Source organism: Mastomys coucha, unplaced genomic scaffold (assembly GCF_008632895.1).
Source record: "Mastomys coucha isolate ucsf_1 unplaced genomic scaffold, UCSF_Mcou_1 pScaffold1, whole genome shotgun sequence".
Taxonomy (NCBI): Eukaryota; Metazoa; Chordata; class Mammalia; order Rodentia; family Muridae; genus Mastomys; species Mastomys coucha.
Window position 1 is genome coordinate 17,246,651 of NW_022196891.1, and position 24,476 is coordinate 17,271,126.

General features: G+C 44.3%; 1 long non-coding RNA gene across 1 annotated transcript in view; it reads left to right on the forward strand.

Moving 5' to 3' along the window:
- Window positions 1-1,644: 1,644 nt before the first annotated feature.
- LOC116069978 overlaps window positions 1,645-24,476 on the forward strand; it is a 30,912-nt gene continuing 8,080 nt past the window's right edge. Inside the window, exon 1 of the long non-coding RNA XR_004110239.1 lies at window positions 1,645-1,699. This is a non-coding gene — a long non-coding RNA (uncharacterized LOC116069978). The remainder of the gene's footprint in view (window positions 1,700-24,476) is intronic.

Genomic DNA, 24,476 nt, shown 5'->3' on the forward strand with positions numbered 1-24,476 from the left:
CAGCAGGAGCAGGCATAGCAGCAGGAGCAGGCATAGCAGCAGGAGCAGGCATGGCAGCAGGAGCAGGAGCAGGCATAGCAGCAGGAGCAGGAGCAGACATAGCAGCAGGTGTAGGCATAGCAGCAGGAGCAGGCATAGCAGCAGGAGTAGGCATAGCAGCAGGAGCAGGAGCAGGCATGGCAGCAGGAGCAGGCATAGCAGCAGGAGCAGGCATAGCAGCAGGAGCAGGCATGGCAGCAGGAGCAGGAAGCTGACAGCAGAGAGAGTAAGCTGGAAGCAATAGAAGGTAGAGGTCTTTAACCTGAAAGCCCAGGTTCCGTAATGCTGTTCTTCCAGGCCAGCTGCTGCACCTAAACATCCCAACAGCCATGTCTAATGGGGGCAAATAAATGTCCAAGTGCCCAAGACGAGGAGACATTTCTCATCGAAACCTCTACATATCTAAGATAATAAACAATGAGAGGGCTTAGCCAGTTCAAGTTCCTGTGGCTTCAATACCCTCCATTCACATAGAGGAGGGAGAAAAACCAACTCATTCAAGTTGTCCTCTCATCTCCACAGACATGTCCTGGCACACGTGAGCGTACACACACACACACACACACACACACACACCAAACAAGCAGATAACACACAAATTAAGTAAAAAGATAATTATTTTAGGAAACCTGACTTAAGAGTTACCTTATATCCTCTCTTTTTTGCTAATTTCTATATTCTGATTTTTAGAAATCTTTCATATGGACTGCCTGTAAGTTTGTAAAAAATGCTTAAGAGCACTGGCTGCTGTTCCAGAGGGCATGAGTTTAGCTTAGTTCCTAAAACAACTGCTTGTAAGTGTAGCTGCAGGAGTCTAATGCCTTTTCCTGGTGTCTGTGGGCACCTGCATATATGCACGTGGCAAGCACGCCCCCTCCACTCCCCCAACACCCTCACACCCTCACATACACACATACATTCACATACACACTCACACCCTCACACAGTCTCTGATACACATATATTCACATATACACAGTATAGACGCATGCACACATACACACTCTTTTGCACACGAACATACACACATCATCTCATTCACACACACTCTCTCTCACACACATCACACACCACACGAAATACGAATTAAGCAAATGTTTACAAAATGTGTATCTGAAAAGAGTCCATAATGTCTGGGAATGCGACTTAATTGCTTGGTCTGCTAGGAGCCCTGGGCTTCATTCTCAGCACCGTGTGAACTGGGCATGATGACATACACCTGTAACTCCAGCAGGTGGAGGCAGGGAGATCAAGAATTTGACGTCATCCTGTGCTTATATAATCTGGAAGAAAAAGAAAAGACAGTACAACGTTTTATAATGTCCACTTTTTAAATTGAGTTTGAAGAATAGTAAACGCTCCTATGAAAGCAGTGCGAGATGGAGACTTTAGGGGTCTTGAGGTCCTTGTTTTTGCTTCTTTTGGAGCTGTGGATAGGACCCAGGGTGGTAAGCGTTCTCTCCAACAGGAATGTTTCCTGACCCCTGCGCTTTCTTAGGCTGGACCTCCACACAGTGCTCCCCAGAGAGGCCTATGCCTGGGGTGCTCAGAAGTTAGCAGAATTCAGTGACATTCCCAGCACCACCACTTCCACTTCCGGAACAATCCACTTCCGGCTGGCATGGGATAAACGCTTTGCCCCGCACAGTGACTACATCTGGTGAGACATAGGCCCCGAGACTTAACATGCTGTCTGGTACCCTTGTGGTCCAGGGAACTAACTCCCCATAGGTCTAAGAAAACAGAGGCACTTGGAAGAGAGGGTCCTGCAAGGCAGTGCAGGAGACCCCAGAGCCCGGAGTCGGCTTCCAGTGGACTCTGGGCCTCATCCCAGCTCGGCCACACAATTGCGGGGGTAGGGCGTGGGGGACAAAAGATGCCAGGGCTCAGCACAGGGCTCAGCACAAAGGGTAAGGGGTGGGCCCAGGTGGGGCTGGCTCCTGCCTGAAGTGGGGTGGCACCAGTGCCTGCCCACTGCAGACCAGGACTTCGAAGGAGGAGGGATAAATTTACCCAGAGAGGCAGGGTAATTGGCCTCTTCCTCGAGACTGTTTCCTTTTTGAGGCAGAATGCTATAACTGGAAGACCACAAACACTGCCTGGCTGAAGATAAAGCCACCAAAAAGAGGGTGTTTGGGGCCCCAGGTGTTGAGCCTTGTCATTAAGACCCCGGGCTGTGGTTTGGCCAAGGCTTTCTAAAACCCGTTCTGAACACAGCACTGGAAAGCTGCCAAGCTCAAAACCAACCTGTAGGTCCTTTTTTTTTTGAGGGGAGGCCAGAGCTGCCGGCCCTGTGACCTGACCTCAGCTGGCCTGCAGCCTGGCCAGTCCTCCCAGTCTGTGTCTCCCCCCCCACCCCCACCCCCGTCTCTTGTAGCCACTTAGAATTTGCATCAACAAAGGAAGCACCAAGCAATAAATATGCCAAGACATTTTTCTCGTGAATTTCTCAAGTGGTGGATGGCGCCCCAAATAAAAACCTCATCTTTTCTAATTGTGAACCGATGTTTAAAATAATATTCCTGTCATAAATTTTTATGCCTGAACATGCAGTCACATGTGTGTAGTCACATTCACATATATATGTGTGTGTGTGTATATATATATATATATATATATATATATATATATATATATATATATGTCCTTACGTGTGTAGAGGCCAGAGGTCGATGTCAAGTGTCTTCTTCAGTTGTTGTTTGTCTTGTTTTGAGATAGGGTCTCTCACTTTTACATGAAACTTACTGATTTGACTAGGGTGTCAAAAGATTCTCCTGTCTCCACCCTTGAAAGATGGTTTCACAAGTATGGGCTTCTCTCTCTCTCTCTCTCTCTCTCTCTCTCTCTCTCTCTCTCTCTCTCCTCCCTCCCTCCCTCTCTCCCTCTCCCTCCCTCCCTCTCTTTCTCCCCTCCCCTCCCTCTCCCTTTCTCTCTCCCCTCCCCTCTCCCTCTCCCTCCCTCCCTCTCTCTTCCCTCTCCCTCCCTCTCCCTCTCTCTTTCCCCCCCTCCTCTGTGTGTGTGTTCAAGTACATGCATGTGTGCTGTGCATGCTTGGATGTATACATATTCATGGGTGTAAGGATATACCTATGGAGGCCCAGGGGTTGATGAAAAGTGTCTTTCTGGACTACTCTTCACATTTATATTAAGACACAGTTTCATACTTGAACCCAGAGCTCTTAAGAGTCATGCAGTCTAGCTTGCGAGCTTGTGTCAGGGATCTCGTTTGTGTCTTCTGAGCCAGATTTGCCACCGAGTTGCCAGGCTACTTAGCTTTTGTTTGAATGCTGGTGTTCCAAATTCAGGTCTTCATGCTTGCACAGAAGGGCTTTATCTATTGAGACATGTTCCCGGACCCATTTCTCATTTTTAAACAAAGAATATATTTGCACAGCTCAAAATAGGTAGCAAAAAGAAACTAGTCCAGTATGGAGTTCAGTGGAAGCATACCCCAGAGATACCCTCCCAGTCCCCTGCCCCATAGATGAAGAGAGGGATTATTTTCACACCTGAGCACAGTGTTCCACCACACAGGAATTTCCCCAGCTCAGACAAACAAGGTCAAGCTGTTTGTTCTATGTTACATCACCCCTCCTTTTAATTCAACCATTTTGTTACACAAAACTGTTCTGTAAATTGCTCCCCGATGGTCCATTAAATTAATTTATTTTCTTCTTATTAGGTCTAGAATTCTTTTGAGCCAATCAATGGATTATTCTTTTTTGAATTTGGCCCCTAGGATGGGCATTTAGGTGGTTTCCAGTCTTTTGCTCTTGCAAACTGTGCTCCAGTAAACAACAGGCTCTCTGGTCACTTCCCAGAATTCCGTGTGGGCGAGGGTATTTGTAGGATAAATTTATTTGTAGGATAAATTCCTAGAAGAATCTCCGGGTGACAGTCCTAACATTTCTAATTGTGATAGACATTGTCATGCTGCCCTTTATGAAAGCTGTGATAATTGACATCCCTACAGCAATCTTGGACTTGGTTAGTTAGCATCCATCTTTGGCCCTTCTGGGTGAGACTCACAAAATGTGACTGCAGGCTACAGTTTGCCCATAGGATGCCAATTAGTAAACTATTTCAGTTTTTGCCCAAACTGTAGCAGACAAATGGCTTTGGCCTCAGCATATGTACACTCAGGGACCCATCTTCAACTCCTAGGTGCCCACCCTTACCATCTGACATGGGCCACTGACATGGGCCTGTCAATCTTGACCTCGGAGATGTTTGGTTGAGGGTGTGTCATGTGAGTTAAACTTGTGCATGTGTGCACGTGTGCATACACACAAAGCATACACCAACTTGCTTGGCCTTTTCATGTAGATTCTGGGGCTCAAACGCAGGTCCTCATGCTTGTGAGGCAAATTCTTTACTGTTAGGGCCATCTCTGCAGCCCTTCGGGGTTGCTTTCTAGACCAGTCAGGCATTATTCTGAAGTTGCCATTTGTAGGGATACTGTGGGCATGGGGATTTGAGGGAACACTTAAGACTCCAAAATCCTTTCTGAGATGAGTTTCAATTGAGACAGGAGAATAATGTAGAGAAAGGCAGTGTCCTGGAGGTAGCTTTGGAACTCCCAGACCAGGTGCTACCAAGATAATACTCTGGATTTCCAGGTGACTGGATCTGGTCATGCCCTCATGACCTTGCCTATGTCATTCCTGTCAGCTTTTTAATTGTTTAATTGACTTTTTTGTTTAATTTAAAAATTTGAACCAGGATCTCATGTAGCTCAAGCTGGAATCAAACTCACCATGTAGCCAAGATGACCCTCAGTCATCTGATTCTTCTGTCTCTACTTTGAAAGTGCTGAGGTTACGGGTGTGTGTCACCACATCCAGGTTATGTGGTGCTGAGGACACAGTCCAGAACTCTGCATGCTGGGCAAGCACCCAGTCAATGGAGCCACACAGTGAGCCCTCTTTTCATCTTTTTATATGGAGAGACATTGCCTGTGTTATAAAGCATTCATGTTCAGAATGTACCTTTTAAAAATGGTTCCATATGGGAGAAGAAATCACATGTACATGAGTATACTTCACCCGTGTTTATCTCCGGGGATAATGTGGATTCTCGGAGCTGATGTTAATTTTCCCATAGCCTCTGTGTTTAACCTTTGTCTTCAGTTCAAGCAATGACCTGAAAATCCACCCTGCAGGCAAAGCTGGAAACTGGCTCGTTGCTCATGAAAAGATAGGGGCTGAATCTGCTACACATCTGGAAGGGTCTGCCAGGAACATTTGTCCTTAGATTTAACATCATAGCAGTGACAAACCTCCCATGCTAAGGAAAAGGGACAGAAACATGTCCTGGAGCACTTCTCTCTGTTCCAACTCCATGCAGCTGCCAGGGTTCGAAGATTTTTTTGACCTACACAATAATAATTTATAAAAGCTAGGGAAACAGTAATGATTTATATAAGCGAGGCAATGTCTCCTTGTACTTAAGGCTGAAGTAAATTAGATAGCAGCCTGGAGTTTCGGTACAATCTTTTGTTTGAAGAAGGTCCCGAAGATCAAAAAAATATATGAAAAACATTGGAAAAGGACATCATCTTGGTAGTTCTTTTAAAGGTTAGAATATTAGCTTTCCTTCCAAACTCTATGAGATCCATGCTCCCCGGAGGCCCAACAAGCATTCAGAGCAGTCTAGCAGAGGAGTCTGAGGGCCACTGGCCTTCCTGAGGAGGTCCGGGATCCTCACACCTGCAGAGCTTAACAGCCAGCTTCTTGACTCTACCCTTCATCCTCAGACTCCCCTAGGTAGTTTGCTCATCTATGGATTCTTGGACATCCAGATCAAACCCTTCCTCCTACAGAAGGAAGGCCAGGTTTTTAACCCAAAGGGTGTTACATGGGGCTGTAATGAAAATTGTATTCAAAGTTGGCCCTGTGAAAACTTTGAGCCCTATTTTGAAGATTTCATTTTTTTTATTTATTATGTGTATATGTGAATATATGCCACATGTGTTCAAGCTTCTGTTGTGGTTAAAAGAAGTCATTGGATCTCTTGGAGCTAGGGTTACAGGTGGTTGTAAACTGTCCAACATAGTTTCAGAGAACAGAACTTAGGTCCTCTGGAAGAACTATGTCACAAGTCACACTATGGCTCCTGTGTCTTCCTGCTCTAATGTTCCTAGAACTGTGAGCCAAAAGGAACCTTTCCTTAAATTACATCTCGTCAGGTATTTTGTCACAGAAATAAAATAGTCTCATGTATCTGCCAAGCAGTTTGTTGGGTTGTCAAGGAACCTTCAGATCTACCAACCTCAAGGGCAGAGGAAGAGAACCTGTGTCATGGAAGGACTAGAGGAGTAAGAAATCTAGGACAGCACAGAAATGTGGTTGGCTTAGAAATAAAAGCTAAACTCTATGTCTAATTTCCAGACCTCTAGCAGGAACAATTAGCCATTAAAGTGCTTGCTGCAAAAGTGTGGGAATTTGGATCCTTACAATCTGTGTAGAAACATTGGGTGGGTGTGTTGGTTCGCTTGTAAATACCAGCCTCAGAAGGTAGAGATGGGATCCCCTGGGTAAACAGGCTAAAGAGAAGCCATATTGAAAAGTTCTGGATCTGACTGAAAGACTCTGCTTCCATGAATAAAACACAGAGCAATTGAGACTGACTCCTAGTGTCAATGTTGGATCTCTACAGGCATGTTCATACAGGTGGCATATGCCCCAGACACACACAAACATGCATTCATCCTCCACACATAGAAATATGCATATTCATATGAATGCACAACACATCCACAGACACATGAAAAAAAAATGAGAATTACACATACCAAATCTGTACATCAGGACAGTGAAGGAAAAAAAGCACCATTCTCAAAGAACGCCCCAGTGGTTGGAAAGAGAGGGAAGATTTAAGGTTCTGGTGAGGGAAGGCAGAGCAATTAGGAGGAGGATGCTCACTGGGTCATCTTGGCCAGGCACCTGCAGACACCAGGGTCTCTGTCCCTTGGATCCAGCCCGGCATATCTGGCCTCCTTTAGGAAGGCTCTTCGGGAGTCACTGTGCTGTGATTAAAATCTTTTAATTAAGGAAACGTTTGCACAGGATGCAGCATGTGGCTGAAGGAGAGTTTGCTCAAATTGGAATTTTTTTTTTCCTTCTTAACCAGAAAAATAATAAGATGAACCGTGCTTTGTGTAATTAAGGAAGGACATGTTCTGTCTGAGTGGGGCCTCAGGAGCCGGCCTGAGAATGAATTTGTCTCCCTCCGCCTTTGTTCGTTCCCTCCTGGTTCTGGCTTAGCATCACTCTTTGCTGTGACACAGTAGCCAGCAAAAGCAACCTAAGGACATCAGTTTGAGGGTACAGTCTTATTTCTGTAGCTGTGATGCCATACCCTGACAAAAGCCACTTAGGTAAGAAAGGGGTCATCTTAGCTCCTACCTCCAGGCTCCTGTCCATCATAGCAGGGAAGCAGGGACAGCAGGAGCTCGAAGTGGCCGATCACACCACGTTCTCGGTCAAGGTCAGAGAGAAATGAATGCAGGCATGTTAAGCTCTTAGCTAGCTTTCTCAATTCTTCTACAGCCCAGGCCCCTCCACCAAGGGATGGTGGCTTCCAATGACAGACTGAGCCTTCACCCATCGAGACAGTCTCCCACAGGCATGCCCACCGGTCAGGTGAGTCTAGGTGGCGTCTGGCTGATAATGTAAATTAATCACCACACAGTTCATTATGGTGGAGAAGGCACAGAGGCAGCTGCTCACCCTGTATCACAGGAAGCAAGCAGAGAGGTATGCTGTGTTGGGATAATGTCACCCATGTTTAGTCTTTAGGATGAGTCTTCCCATTTCAATTAGCATAATCTAGAAGATCTCTTTCAGAATCTTCTAGGTGATTCTAGATCCTGCCGAGTTGACGGTCAGGATTAACCACCACAGCAACTCCTGACCTGTAGACACTGAAGCTCGAAGCTTGTTGTCTAGCCTTGTGTGACTTGCTTAACTGATCCATCTCCTTCACTGCATGATATCCCGAGAGGTATGCACAGGGTCTCTTTCCTTTTTGTAGTTAAAACCAAAGCTCCTTTGTAGGGACTCTTTCCTTGGACAGCTCACCTGGAGAAGCAGCTAAGAAAAGAGATGAATCTTAAAAAAAGCACTTTCTTTCCATGTTGTCCTTAATGTTTCTACTTTGCATTTGGAGGGCCCCCAACATGTCCTTTCCAACTGCGTGTGTCTGTCCTAAGCTCTCTGTTCTATCTCAATTATCCTCAGTAATAGCAGATGACAAGCTATGCAAACATCCCCTGGATTGTTGACTTTCAGTCCTGAACCTAGGCAGGTAGAAGCATGCTCACAAGGACCATGTGCTGGTTTGACTAGGAATGGCCCTCATAGACTTGTGTGTTTGAATGCTTGGCCCATAGGGAGTGGCAGTATTAGGAGGTGTGGCCTTGATGGAGAAAGTTTGTCTCAGTCTCCTTCCTGTTGCCTGAAGATTAAGATGTAGAACTCTCAGCTCCTTCTCCGCACCATGCCTGCCTGCACACTGCTGTGTTTCCTGCAATGCAGACAATGGACTAAACCTCTGAACTGCAAGACAGCCCCAGCGAAGCATTTCCCTTTCAAAGACTTGCCGCGGTCTCAGTGTCTCTTTATAGCAATAGAAACAGACAGACAGACTTCACCCCTTCAGTTGCACATCCGGACTAACTTCCTCCTTCTAGGCTCCACCTCCTAAAGGTTCTCTCTCCACACTCCAGTTGTGTGGCAATCTGGCAACAAAACTTTCAGCGTGTGAGCCGTTGGGTACTCTTATCTAAACCCCAGCATGCCTTGCTAAGTCCTAATCCGGTTATAACACTGGATGGGGAGATGGCCCAGCAGTTTGGATGCATCTGCTCATGCAGAGGATTAGGGTTTGTTTCTCAGCACCCATGTCAGGTGGCTCACAACCCCCTGTCGCTTTATTTAAGGGTAACTAACACATTCTTTTGGCTTCTTCAGGCACCTGTACACATAAGGTATGCATATGGTATGTAGGCACACACATACACACATCGTCTTCAAAAGGAGCCTAACTATGACAGTGTTTTTCTGAGAGAGGCTCTTCATGCTCAATATCCAAAGTTTGGGCAGGAGACACAGGGGCAAGGAGGGTGGAAGGAATACATGCAACTGTGTTTTCTGCTTTAAATCTTTATTTATTTACTAATTTATCACTGTGTGTGTGCAAGTGCAAACATGGTACATGTGTGTGAACATGTATGTCTGTGTGTACACATGTGGTCAGGGGGTAGAATAAAGTTAGGTCCCAGGTATCAAACTCATGTCAGGCTTGTCATGAAAGCACCTTTACTTGCTGAGTCATTCTGGCAGCATCTCCTGTGCTTGTTTCATTAAGTCCTGTTTTACCCAAGACCTCACATGCCAGGCAAGTGCTTTACAAACTGACCCACATCCTCAATGTGAATTCTGCATTCAAAGAATAGTCTACAACTAAATGTGTGCAGAATCAAAAAAAAATAATTAATGGGTCAGGGGTCGAGCTCAGTTGGCAGAATGCTTGCTTAGTACACAAAGCCTCAAAATAGGCTAAAACTGGCATGGTGGTACAAACTTGCAATTCCCTTTGCAAGAAGGAGGCTTCCAAATGGGTCTCCTCAAGGGCCAGGCAAAATCATCTTTGCAAGTCATATGTCCTTAGTCCCTATGCCTACAAAGATGTTCACTTACTTCCTTAATGTCCCCTGACTAGAGTTAAGCAATCAGTGAAGTCTATGCCTTCAGAACCTTGTCTTTGACTCCCCATAGCCCAATTGGGTCCTGGAAGAATTTGTTTGACAGTCTGATCTCAGGAAGGGAAGAGGTCAGGCAACTGTGAGCTTCAGGAAGGGAGGTGTGTGTGTGTGTGTGTGTGTGTGTGTGTGTGTGTGTGTGTGAGAGAGAGAGAGAGAGAGAGAGAGAGAGAGAGACAGAGAGAGAGAGAGAGAGAGAGAGAGATTAGCACGCATGATGTCAGGGAAGGTATAGGGAGACAGCCCCATTTATTGTATCAAGAAAGTGTCGAGGAAAAGTCTCCACATCATGGTACAGTAAGATATACTTAAATCTAACCTTCAGAGGCCTTCCTTCCTTGACCTATTTTAGTGAGCTATAATGTTGGGTGTGCCCAGATCCTCTGTCTGGAGTTAATTGGGGTTAATTACTGCTAACTCTACTGTCTCATTTATGTTGGCGAGACTCATTAGTAGCTTTTCGAAACGCTTTAAGGATGAAAGGGTTGCTGTTTATAAAGGGAGTCCCCAGCTGTTCTATGGAGCCATTGCCTTGATCCCCAGTTAGATAGACTCTGTAGCCACCTGGCAGAGCCTCTGTAGGCTTTGGCCCATGGTGTGATGGTTAATATTGACTCTCGTTTCAATAAGGCTGACAAATGTCTAGGAATGTCTGTGAGGGAGGTTCTGGATTGGGTCGTAATATGAAGGCTCACACTAGTTATAAGTAGCAGTACTGTTCCATAGACTTGGGTCTCAGGCTGATACAAGGGGGACAGTGGACTGAGCATCGGCATCCCCACTAAGGATGTGTAGAGGTCAGAGAAGAACCTACAAGAGTTAGTTCTCTCCTCCATCATGTGAGTCGTGGGGATTGAACTCAGGTCTTCAGTCTAGGAGAGCCAGTATCTTTACCTGCTGAGCCATTTCTCTGGTTCTAAAAAGTTCCTGTTCTTATCATGATTCATGATTCTAGGAGACACATTATCAAAACCTGGTGTGCTCTGAAACTCCCCAGGTACAGTCTATGGATTCCCTATCTTAGTGTGTTTTTAAATGCAAGAAACAAAGTCATCTACGGTTTCAAAAGGCACAGGTTTTCCTGGGGTGCTCCGATCACTGTAACAGAATGCTGTGTTCTGGCTGACTTCACAGAAAAATGTTCTCGAAGCTCCAGAGGCTGCAATTCAAATCTGGGACTGGGGTGCCTGCATGCGTGAGTCACGGAGACAGAGGGCTCTTGTCTCATTGTCTTGGTTGGCAGGCAGCTGCTTCTTGACTGTGCTGTGTGACTATGGACAGAGATTTCTGTGCCCGAATTACTTTTGCACTGTTGTGACTGTAGTACAGTAGTACCTGACACGGCACTTATTTTAACTCAAGACTTCAGGACATGGGGAGATGGCTGCTGGTAAAGTGCCTGCTTTGCAAGCATGAAGATCTGAGTTAATCACTAGAACTCACTGGGGCTGGGGTATGCTTGTCATCCCAATGCTGGGGAGACAGAGACAAGTAAATTCCAGGGGCGGGGCCGAGAGTCTGTCCAACTCGATGCCAGTGAGAGGGTCCATCTCAAAAACAATGTAGACAGTGCCTGAAGAATAACACCTGAGGTTGCGCTCTGACCTCTGTATGCATGCACGTACATATGTATCCACCCTTACACATACCTCCATGTGCACAAACACCTCACGTATGCTCTCCACCACATATCTTTTAAAAAAGTGGAATTTATCTGTAAGACTCATAACAAATTACAGAAGAAAGCAAGAAAGGATTTCAGCCAGTGTGGCCAGCAGGAGGCTGGAAAAGCTCCGCCATCTTGCTGAGGGGCGCGTGCTATGCTAGGCTCCGCCTCCCCAGCTCCCTCTGTCTGGTCTCTGTTTTCGGCAAGGATAGTGTGGTGCTTGTAGCCTTAACCTGGTCCTGATGGACAGAGGATGCTGAGACATTCAGAAGGTGCCCTGTAAATCAGAGCTGTAGAGGAAGAGTGAAGAATGTCAAGGCAGGCCACCATTCTGAGGACAGTAGGAAATGAGTGCACTTTTTGGGATACATGAATCAGGGAACTCCAAGTGTCTGAGGGGTGAGTTAAAAGGTACCAGCCTCACCGAAGCAGTCTCAGGCTTGCCAGCTGCCATGGTGACAGTTGAGTAAAGCTACGAATTACAGTATATGTTCCAGCCAATGGTTGGTGTTCATAGACTAGCTTCTGCTTCAAAGTACCTATTGCCCACTTTCCATTTATTAATTCAACTTGGGAGCCAAGTACTTTAGATACATTATGGATTACCTAGTTTTTTAAGCACCAACTCTATACATGAATTAGGCAAAGAGTAATGCAAAACCAACAACTAAAAGCCATATGGAATTTTAAAGTTTAGGAAAACAAACCCATGTTAGAAAAGATCAACTTTGATCTCCAAAGGAACAAGAGGGAGGGTTATTCCAGGAGCGAAACGTGACCTAATTCTACAGATTTGGGTTATTCTCAGTCCCCCAGTTCTTTGTTCTAATGTGGTCACAGGTTCTTTGTTTGGTTTTGGTTTTTTGAAACAGAACATGGGTTGGGGAGAGAAAGCTCAGCAGTTAAGGCTGCGGCTTACTGGCCTTGAAAGAGGCAGGTTTGTATACCAGTTATCTATACTGGGGAAATTACAACCACCTGTAACTCCAGCTGCAGGAAATCTGACCTGTGCTCACACAGATACCTGTATATACCAGTACACTTAAAAATTAAATTGTAATAGTAGTAGAACAGAGACAATAGTAAGTAACAGTATTTTTAAAATAAAGAGGTGAGGACATTAGGTATTGCTCACTACAAAGTAGGCATCTATTATAGGTCTCAGATGGTATCTGATGACATTATTCACCTTTGGGTTGGTGGCAACTAGTAACCTTGTTAGTACATTGCAACATGATTTACCTAATATTCACTAGGATGTAGGATTACATACAGAGAAGTACAATGAATTAAGGAGTCTAGGATAGCCCAAGATAATTTGGCTCTGGACCTGCAACATTCCATTGCTCCATAACCACAGATGTTCTAAGTCAGGTAAGCCGTCTAGTAGAATCCTTAATAAGGGTACAGCTTATTTGTTTGAGAACATAATTTCCTACTCATTATTCTTAACCAAATGTCATGAGGGAGTCGCTTCACTGACAGGTTTGTGGGATGACTGATCCATTCATTCATCCATGCAAACTGCTGATGGGTCACCCCCAATGGACCAGGCATTCTGGAAAGTTGGTAAGAAACAAGCCCTGCTAACATTGGAGCTATCAGTCAAGAGACAGAACAGAAATAACAAAGGCAGTTTCAAATGAGTATGATGGGTAATCTTGACGTCAACTCAACAGGACCTAGAATCACCAAATGGCACAAGCCTTTGGGTGTGTGCATGAGAAGTTTTCTAGGTTGGGTTAATCGAGGTTGGGGAAACTTACCCTAAGCGTGAGCCGTAATACGTTGTGGTGAGGGTCTTGGACTGAATAATAAGAAAATGAGCTGAGCACCTGCATTCATCTCTCTCTGCTTCCTGATTGGGGGTGCAATGTGAACAGCTGCCCCATGTTCCTATTGCCATGACTCTCCATCGTGATGCACTGTGCCTTCGAACTGTGAGTCAGAATAACTCTTATTTCTCTAACCTGTCTTTGCTGGGTATCTTGTCTTAACAATGAAAGAAGTGACTGATAGAGTCAGGAAGTAAAGCTGTACTGTGAAGAGCCATGCAGTGGAAATGGGGCTGGAAATGGGAGACAGCCAGGGCTAGTTTAGTGCAAAGAACACTGGCCATAGTTTTAGAGACTCTACTTGGCTCTTAGGGGAAGGGACAAACTGGAGTTTCTGGACTGTCCTCTGAAGTTTCAGCCTCAGATAAATCAAGTGACTTTCTCAGAACCACAAGGCCAGGTGGCTGCACAGCTTCAAAACCATAATCTCTGTCTTCCAGTTTTAAAACTCTCAGGGCTAGCCTGAGCTACATGAGACCCTTCCTTTAAAAAAAAAAAATGCTTCTCCAGGAGGCTTGCAGCTTAGGCAACAGATCCAGCCCAGAGCCTGGGAATGAGTCCAGAAGGAATCCCCCAGCAAACCGAGCACAGTGTAGGTCTTGGCTGTGAAGATCCAAGCAACTCGGAGCTAGCTAGAAGGAGGAATGGAGTGGAGACCTGTTTGTTTATCCTTCTTTTCTTGAAAGGAATCAGTTATATCTGAGCTCTCAGCATGGAAACTCGTCACTAGTCTGAGGTATATGTAAGGATTCCTTAAAGAGAAAGTTCCTCATCTACAAACTCTTAAAAAAAAAAGATTTATTTATCCTATATATGTGAGTACACTGTAGCTGTCTTCAGGCACACCAGAAGAGGACATCAGATCCCATTACAGATGGTTGTGAGCCACCACGTGGTTGCTGGGAATTGAACTCAGGACCTCTGGAAGAGCAGTCAGTGAGCAGAGCCATCTCTCCAGCTCATCTACAACTCTTTTAAGAAGTGTGTGTATGTGTGTACATACATACTTATACATACACATACACATGTACACACACATGCACATGCACACAGACAGAGACAGGTCTCTGAATTCTAGGCCAGCTTCTTCTACAGAGTGAGTTTCAGGCCAGTCAGGACTACACAGAGAAATCCTGTCTCAAAAAACACAAAGTAAATGGTTTAATTTTTTTTTTTTATGTATATGTGTGTGGGTTTGTGGATTTGAGTGCAGTGCCCACAGAAGCCAGAAGAGGGTGTGGGATCCCCTGAAACTGGAGTTCACAGCAGTTGTGAGCTGCCTGACATGGGTGCTAGGATCTGAGTTCTGCTTCTGCAGTACTCAGTCTTAGCTGCTGTGCTAGGCCTCCAGCCTACATCAATCATCTTTGCAAAGGACTGAGTAGCCGTTTTCCATCCTGGTGATCTTTAGAACTTGGAACTGTGAACGTCCATCACCCGAGATTGACTTTCTTCTGCCTTGCTAGAGAGCGACTTGGGAGGCAGCGAATCAGGAAGAGATGGTAATGGCTAGTCAACATTGTTATTGTAAGAACTTTGGCATGTGCACAGTTACGGGAAATACCAAAGGACACTGAGCAGAACCAGCAGGCAAGATAGAGGATGACAAACAGATTCGAGAGTCTGCTCTTGGATAAAGGATGGATATCCAGAAAATGTTAAAGATTCCCTGCCAGCCAGTCATAATAAGAAACAGATAGTCCACCCAAAGAATGACATTGGAAGCAATGGAGATGGCTCAGCCAGTAATCGGCTTGCCGTACAAGCACGAGGGCCCAAGTTTGATCTCCTAGAACCATGCAGAAAAAGCTAGGAATGGTGCTGTACACTTCTGATCTCAGCTGGGGCTAGGCAGTGGGAAAGGAGGAGAACACTTAGGGAAAACCCTCAATATTGACCCCTGGCCTTCACGTGCACATATGTGTATGCACACACAAGAGAGAAGACACAAAAAATACACACACACACTCACACAGGAAGAGATAGAGATAGAGAGAGATAGAGAGGTAGAGATAGAGATAGATAGAGAGATAGAGGTAGATAGAGAGATAGAGACAGATAGAGAGATAGAGATAGAGATAGAGGATTAATATGGACAAAAGATCTCATTGTGCTCAGGGTATAAAATGTCTCCCATAGGCTCTTGTGTTTCAACATTTGATCCGCAGCCTTGTGCTGTTTAGGAATGCATTGGAACCTTTAAGAGGTGTAGACTTGCTAAAGGAAGCATGGCCACCCGGAATGAGTTTGGGGTGGTGATGGTTATATATACTAGTCCTACTTCCTTCCTGTTCTTTTCCTGTGTGGGGCAGAAATACGATCTCTCTGCTTCTTGATTGCTAGCCCAACCTCCTGGTCCCACTGCCATCCGTGTCTTTCGCACCACTGTGGGCTCTATCCTTTTGGACTGTAAGCCAAAATCAACCTGTCCTTGAAAAGTTGATTTTTTTTTGTTGTTGTTTTTAGGGCATTCTTCTACTGTAACAGAAAAGTAACTAAGAGGCACCAGCAAAGATTCTTCCGAATGCACATACAGTTCCATAGTCAGTAAGCACATAATAAGATATTACTGGTCATAAAGCACATTTGAATTCAACCTACTGAGAGATACACGCTACACACATCAGGATGGCTGTTACAAAAAAAAAAAAAAAAAAAAAAAAACAAACAAAACCAAAACAAACAAAAATAGTAAATAACTGATGTTTACAGATGTGGAAGAATCGGAATGCTCCTACGTGGCTGATGGCAGTAGAATGCAATGGAATAGCCGTAGAAAGCACAGTGGTGGTTCATTTAAAAATTAAAATAGTGGGCCAGGGAGATGGGCAAACTGTTACCGTGCACACCATACAAAGATCAGCACCTGAGTGTAGTTCCCTAGAAGGTCCACATAAATGTCCAGTGGGTGTGGCAGCTTGCTTGCAATTCTAGCCTCTGAAAGCAGAGATAGGGGAATGCCTGGATCAAGCAGATAGCAAGGCTTGTCATATCAAGGTGAAAGAGCTATTGAAGATGATTCCAGACATCACACTCCACCTTTGCACATGTAGCCATGCTCACAACTCTACCACTTGTGCATCTACGCACATGCACACCATGCGTATCTGGAAAATGGAAAAAAAAAATCTAAATAGAACTAACACATGATTCAGCAGTTCTGAGAGTGTATCCAAAAAAGTCCAAAGCAGAATACTGAGCATATTTTTGCAGTATGTTGTGATATTAAAAGTCTGGTCACACATGGATGGGTTTGACTAGCTTGAGAAGATGAGAGAAAGCTCTGGAAGTGGACCCTAGAGTTAGTTACGCAACAATGTACCTACTAGCAATGAGCAAGGCATTTCAAATGGGTGGAGAGGTAAATTTCATGGTGTATACTTCTAAACACAATTAAAACTATTCATTTATCTTTGTTTATATATGTATTTATATATATTTATGTGTATGCTGGGAATCTTTGTGTTTTTGAGTGTACCTTAGGCATGCAAGAGCCCATGGTGGCCAGAAGATGGCAACAGATCCTCTGGAACTGGAATTCTGGGTGACTATGAGCCACTGTCTGGGTGCTGGGAACCAAACCCAGGTCCCCTGCAAGAGCAGTAAGCATTATTCACCACTGAGCCATCTCTCCAGCCCCTGAACAGTCCCTCTGTCTGTTTTGTCTCTCTGTCTCTCTGTCTCTGTCTCTGTCTCCCTCAGTCTGTCTCTGTCTCTCTCTCTCTGTCTCTCTCTCTCAGTGTGTTCACATGTGTGAATGACAGTGTGCCCATGCCCCAGCACAGGTGTGGGGAATCAGAGAACAACCATGGTTGTGGGTCCTCGTATCCTATCTTGTTTGATGCAAAGGTTCCTTGTTGCTTGTAGCTGCACACTCCAGGCTAGCTAGCCTAAGGGCTTCCAGCTTTTCCTGTCTCTGCTTCCCATCTCGTTATAGGGGTACTGAGATTACAGATGTGTACCACGGCATCTGGCTTTATGTGGCTTCTGAGAGTTTGAACTCAGGCCTCCACACTTGCACAGCAAGGGCACTAAGGTCTCGATTAAAACACTGGAAAGCCCCTAAACCACATCTGGCCTTTGACTTCCCCCCCAAGGAGCCTTCCGTGCACACTGTTCTTCTCATTCCATCCATGTCTATTCATATTTATATCTACCTAGATGTAAATCTTTCTCTATTATACTTCTGCCCCTGAATTTCAGATGGAACTCTAATTTAGCTTTCCCAGACTCTACTCACTGGGTCTGAAAGTGTGAATGTTCTAAAAGCGTTTAAGACAAATTAAAAAGATGCTTCCTACTCCCCAGCTCCCAGCCCTTCCCAGTGGGTAGATGCCATCTTCCTCAAATATGGTCCTTCAGCTGCATCCCCAGCCTACAGACCATTGCAGCCCCTCATGTGGTCTTAAGCATCCAATAGGAAGGGTGTGTGTGTGGGGGGTGTTTTTAATCCTTGTAGTCAGCTTCAGGTCTTCTTTGGTAAAGGCGTTATAGATGGAGGTGCCAGTGGAGCGCAATGGGCAGGAGTCCTGATGGTTTCTGAAATTGGCAGGCAGTCCTAGAAGTGAGGCTGAGGATGGAGAGAGAGAGAGATCTACAGCTGGGTCTGCACTCATGTGTGTTAGCAATGGTGTCCAAGCTGGAAGCTGTGAGGAGGGCTCAAGGAAACTGAAGCCCTGGAATTTCTGAGGGAGGGAGGGGGGAGGAGACCCAGCCCAGTGGAGGCAGAAAACTGAGTGGGTAAGAGTGGGTTTGGAACCCTCCCTTTGTTTATGAACAAGAGTCTCCGAGATACACAATCCGAGCTAGGGAACCCTGGAGTGTGGAAGGGCTTGTCTAACATCTTGATCTACTTTCCTAAACTTTTTGGAAAGAGAAAATCCCCAGCCCCAGTGCCAAGCCACCCCCCCCACCACCTCTCTATTTGTAAAAACCCATCTGCAGTTCAAGGGAAATCAGATTCATGTGTTTTCAATTCATTTACACTTAACGTATTAAAATATTGCTTTGTAAGAGCTATTTGATGTCCAGGAAGCCATTTGAGTCTCTTAAATAAATCTTTAAAGTCCCTTTTTCTTAGAAACAGGAAATTGCATTTTGCCAAATGCAAATTAACTTGCACCTCATAAAGTTCAAGTTGAGCTCAGAACATACACGGAGTGAGGGTCGAGTGGGTTTCAGACTTGGCAAGCAAGTGCAGGGTTTAATCTAAACCAAAAGACAGCAATCGGAGCTCCACGGACATTCCAAAGGATGGTATTATTGGATTCCTTCAGCGAAAGTCAACTTCACATCCACTTACACTGCCAGTTCTTCAGCTCCTGATCATCAGAACATCTCCCCTGCTTTGTCTCTCCCCTCAAGCCTGAGGCACAGGACAAACAGACAAGCTCAAGGTTCCCTCGGGCCAAAGACTATGCGTTTTGATGGCTTTTCTCTGAGTTGTTCCCTATCAAATGACAGTACAGTGTCACTCAGAGTATCTGCTTTTCCCTGCCCACAACCCACGTAGCAAAGGTCCCTTCTATCCTCTTCATCTGTCTGGGTGAAGTAGAGGTTGCCGTTGTGAACTTCCTTCAACACCAGAGAAGGAGAGGGCCACAGAGTTAGGGAGACGACTCAGGCAGTAAATTGCTTACTGTGGAAGAACAAAGAACGGGACCTGAGTTAGATTTCTAGAGCTAACATGCAAGGGCTGGACGTGGTGGTAAGTATTTGTAATATAGTTCTGGTGAGGTGCTGGATCCCTCAAGCTCACTGGAAGCACTTAGACCCTGATAGGGTATTCTAGAGGACCATGGCTGAGGCACTTGGCTGGGCATAGGTTCTGGAATACTTTCTATGGGAGGAGCTGCCTGCACTAGCCTTTGGGATGAGCAATTTCTGTGGCTAGGAGTTTCAAATGGAAGGGAAAGCTGGAGCGAAGGCAGAGAGGTCAGATGTAGCAAGATAGAAGCGAAAGACATTTAAGTTGATTGGAACCACAAAAGCAAGATGGGAAATTGGGAGGGGTGAGCAACAGCTGTACCAGCGCTTGTCCATCACTATAAACTTGATCACTGAGAACACCTCTGAGTGGCCTTCTGTGAGTTTATGAGATGACCTGAGTTTTGTTCCTTAGGAATATGATAACGAAAAGCCTTACCTGAGTAATATATGAGTGGTAATAATCTATTGCTCATGGTCTGGAAGCCTGGGTATCTAAGATCAAGAAGTTCTGTTTAGTGTATCCGGAGGTCTCCTTTTGCCACTTTATCATGTCTTTGTGTTTTCACACATAGAAGGGTCTGAGAACTTTCTTTTGCCTCTTTTTGTAAAATGTTATCTTTATTTGATATACATAAGTGTATATATGTATGTGCACTACCCATGTGCCGTGTTCATGGAGATCTCCTGGAGCTGGAGTTACAAATGATAGTGAGCCCCCTGAGGTGGACTCTGGGAACCCAACTCATGTCTTCCACAAGAGCAGGGCATCCATTTAACTGGTGAGCCATCTCCCCAGCCTCTCTTCAGGTTTTTTTAAAATTTTATTTTATTTTATAACGGAATCTAATCATCTCTCATAGCCCTTACCATACTGATACTACCATAATGGGGATTGGTTGTGAATATATGAATCTTGTGATGGTGTTTAGACCACAGAAAATTATATCAACTTTTGAGCGATTCTTTATTCTTTGACTCAAAAAATTTGTTTCAGGTTCTTGGTTTCCTTTCCTGTTGCTGTGATAAAATATTCTGACAAAAAAGCTACTCCAGGGAGGAAGGGTTGATTTTTAGCTCACTGATCAAAGTACATTGTACAAGGAAGTCAAGGCTTCGGCGATGAAGTGGCTGGTCACATTAAAGCTACAGTCAGAAGGGAGAGTGGAATGCACACTGGTGCTTTGTGCAGAGCGGGCTCCCAGGCAGGGGATGGCCCCACCCACAGTGGGCGGGTCTTCTCACTTCAGAATAACACCCTAACAAGTGTGGCCAGAGGCTTGTCTCCTAGGTGATTCTAGATTTTGCCAAGCTGGCAATCCTAACGTCACAAGCTTTTCCGTTCCAGGTCTGAATCACAATTAGCCTTCTTCCTTCCCTCCATCTCTCCCAGTTTTCTTTTCCATCCCTTATCCCCTTTCATATAGGAGCTACTTGAGCCAGGTTGGCTTCCAACTTTGCTACTCTCCTGCCTCAGTCTCCTGAGCGCTTCAGTTACAGGGAGAAGAAGTTACAGGATTCACACATTCTTGTCAATAGAAAGCAATGTTCACGAGCCAAGATGATGTCTCATAAGTGAACATCGTTATTGTGTATCAGTTCTGCCCTCAGTGGACAGAATGTGAGGAAATATGTCTATTTTTTAATTAATTAATTTATTTGCTTTGAATCACAACTGCAGTTTCCCCTCTCTCTTCCCTTCCAAGTCATTCTCCTACCACACCCTACCACATCCTACCCCAACCTACCCCGCCTTACCAGGCCCCACCCAGCTCCACCCTGCCCCACCCTGCCCCACCCTACCCTAACCTGCCCACCCTACCCTGCCCTACCCTGCCCTACCCTGCCCTACCCTACCCAACCCTACCCAACCTGGCCATCCACTACTCCTCTCTTTCTCTTCAGAAAGCGGGAGGTGTCCTGTGGATTTTAATCTGCCTTGGCATATCAAGTTGCAGTAAGACCAAGCACATCTTCTCCTATTGAGGCTAGACTAGGGAGCCCAGTTAGGAGAAAGGGATTCAAAGGCAGGTAACAGAGTCGGAGACATGCCTGTCCCCACTGTTAGCAGTTAAACATGAAGACCAAGCTACACAACTGTTATATATGTGCAGAGGGCCTAGGTCAGTCCCATGCATTCTCTCTTGTTGACAGTTCAGTCTCTGTGTGCCTCTATGGGCCCAGGTCAGTTGACTCTGTAGGTTTTTCTTATAGTATTCTTGACCCTCTAGCTCCTACAATCCTCCCTCCTCCCTCTTCCGGAGGATTCTCCAAGCTTCTCCTAATGTTTGACTGTAGGTCTCTGCATCTGATTCCATCAGTTGCTGGGTGAAGCTCATGCTCTGATGACAGCTATGCTAGGCTCCTGTCTCTAAGCATAGGAGAAAATCATCAGTGTATCAGGGGTGGGGTCCTTCTCATGGCATAGGTCTTAAGCTAGATGAATCATTGGTCATTTCCTCAGTTTCTTCTCCACCTTTCCTCTTGTACGTCTTATAAGCAGTAGAAATTGTAGGTCAAAGGTGTTGTGCCTCCGTTGATGTTCGAATCCCTCCATTGGAGATTTTGCCTGTTATAGGAGATGGCATGTTCAGGATCCATATCCTCCCTTGTTAGGAGTCTTAGATAGGGTCACCCTCCTAGGAGTTTCCATTGCCCTGAGTTTTAGCTTGTCCAAGAGATGTACCCCCCCACCCCCATTACAGTTTTCTCTCTCAGTGCTCTCTGCCTCCATCTGGTCCCTCCTATTCCTAACCTCACCTCTCTCCAATCCAGTCTCTAACCCACCCCTGCTGTCCACCCCAGATGTCTATTCTATTACTTCTTCTCAGTGAGACTGTAAGTGTCCCCCCCACCCCCGAGCCTTCCTTGTTTCTTAGCTTCTTTGGGTCTGTGGATTGTAGTATGTTTATCTTGTACGTTATGGCTAATATCATGTATAAGTGAGTAGATACCATGTGTGTCTTTCTGGGTTTGTGTCATCGCACTGAGGATGAGCTTCTCTAGTTCCATCCATTTGTCTGCAAATTCTATGATGTCATTGCTTTTAATAGTTGAGTAGTACTCCATTGTGCAAATGTACCACATTTTCTTTATCCATTCTTCAGTTGAAGGACATCTAGGTTGTTTCATTTCTGGCTATTACAAACCAAGCTGCTATGAACATAACGGAGCAAGTGTCCTTATCACATGCTGGAACATCTTTTCAGCATATGTCCAGAAGTGGTATATCTGAATCTTGAGGTAGATCTATTCCACAGTTTCTGAGAAACTGCCAAATTGATGTCCAAAGTGGCTGTACAAATTTGCACTCTCACCAGCAATGGAGGAGTGTTCCTCTGACTCCACATCCTCACTAGTATGTGCTATCACTTGAGTTTTTGATCTTAGCCATTCTCATGGGTGTGAGGTGGAATCTCAGAGTGGTTTTGATTTGAATTTCCCTGATGGCTAAAGATGTTGAACATTTAAGTGCTTCTCAGCAATTAGAGATTCCTCTGTGGAGAGTTCTCTGGATCTGTAACTCATTTTTAAATTGGATTATTTGATTTGTTGATATCTAGTTTTTTGAGTTCTTTGCATATTTTGGAAATTATCCCTGTTAAATGTGGAGTTGATGAGGATCTTTTCCCATTCTTTAAGCTTCTGTGTTTTCCTATTGACAGTGTCCTTTGCTTTACAGAAGCTTTTCAGTTTCATGAGGTCCCATTTATTAATTGTTGGTATTAATGCCTGAGCTATTGATGTTCTGTTCAAGAAGTTGTGCCAATGCATTCAAGAATATTCTTCTCTTTCTCTTCTATCAGTTTCAGTGTGTTTGGTTTTATGTTGAGGTTTTTGATCCACTTGGACTTGAATTTTGTGTAGGGTGATATATATGGATCTATTTGCATTTTTCTATGCAGCCATACCAGACCCAGCACTTCTACATGTAGATATTCAGTTAGACCAGCACCAGACAAAGTAGTTTTTGCTTCTTTGTCAAAAATCAAGTGTTCATAGGTGTATTGTTTTACTTCTGGGCCTTCAGTTTGATTCTATTGACCAACCTGTTTGTTTTTTTATGCCAATACCATGCTGTTGCTTTTATTATTATCATCAACAATAATAATAATAATCACTATTGTTCTGTGGTAATCTTTAAATCAGGGATGGTGATACCTCCAGAACTTTTATTGTATAGGATTATTTCAGATATCCTGGGTTTTTCTTTTTCCACATGAAGTTGAGTATTGTTCTTTTAAAGTCTGTGAAAAATTTTGGTGGAATTTTGATGGGAATTTCCTTGAATAGGCAGATTGCTTTTGGTAAGATGGTCATTTTTACTATGTTAATCTTCCTGACCCATGAAAAGATCTTTCCTTCTTTTGATATTTTCTTCAATTTCTTTCTTCAGAGACTTGAAGTTCTTGCCATACTGGTATTTCAGTTGCTTAGTTAGAGTCACACAAAATATTTTATATTATTTGTGGGTATTCTGAAGGGTGTTATTTGCTTAATTTCTTTCTCAACCCATTCATTGTCTGTATAAAGGAGGGCTACTGATTTTCTGAGTTAGTTTTGTATCTAGCCACTTTGTTGAATGTATTTATCAGCTGTAGAAATTCTTTGGTAGAATTTTTGGGGTCACTTATGTATATTATCATATCATCTGTGAATGAACTACATTGACTTCTTCCTTTCAAATTGGCATCCTCCTGATCTCCTTTCGTTGTCTTATTGCTCTATCTAAAACTTCAAGTACTATATAGAATAGGTATGGAGAGAGTGGACAGCCTTGTCTTGTCCCTGATTTTAATGGAACTGCTTTAAGTTTCTGTCCATTTAACTTGATGTTGGTTATTGGCTTGCGGTATACTGCCTTAATTATGTTTATGTATGTGCCATGTATCCCTGATCTCTCCAAGACATTTATCATGAAGAGGCATTGGATTTTGTCAAATGCTTTTTTCAGCATCTAATGAGATGATCATGTGGGTTTTTTTTCCTTTCGGTTTGTTTATATGGTGTATTACATTGATGGATTTTCATATGTTAAACCATCTGTGCATCTCTAGGATGAAACCTACTTCATCCTGGTGGACAATGTTTTTGATGTATTCTTGGATTTGGTTTGTAATTTTATTATGTATGTTTACATCAATCTTCATAAGGAAAATTGGTCTGAAATGCTCTTTCCTTGTTGAGTCTTTGTGTGGTTTAGGTATCAGGGTGTCTATAGCCTCATAAAACGAATTTAGCAATGTTCCTTCTGTTTCTAGTTTATGGAATAATTTGAGGAGTATTAATATTAGTTCTTTGAAAGTCTGGTGGAATTCTGTGCAAAAGCCATCTGTCCCTGGGCTATTTTTGGCTGGGAGACTTTTAATGACTGCTTCTGAAATTCATCTACTCATTTATTTTTGTCATATATATATGTATATATATATATATATATATATATATATATTATAGATCAATTTCAACT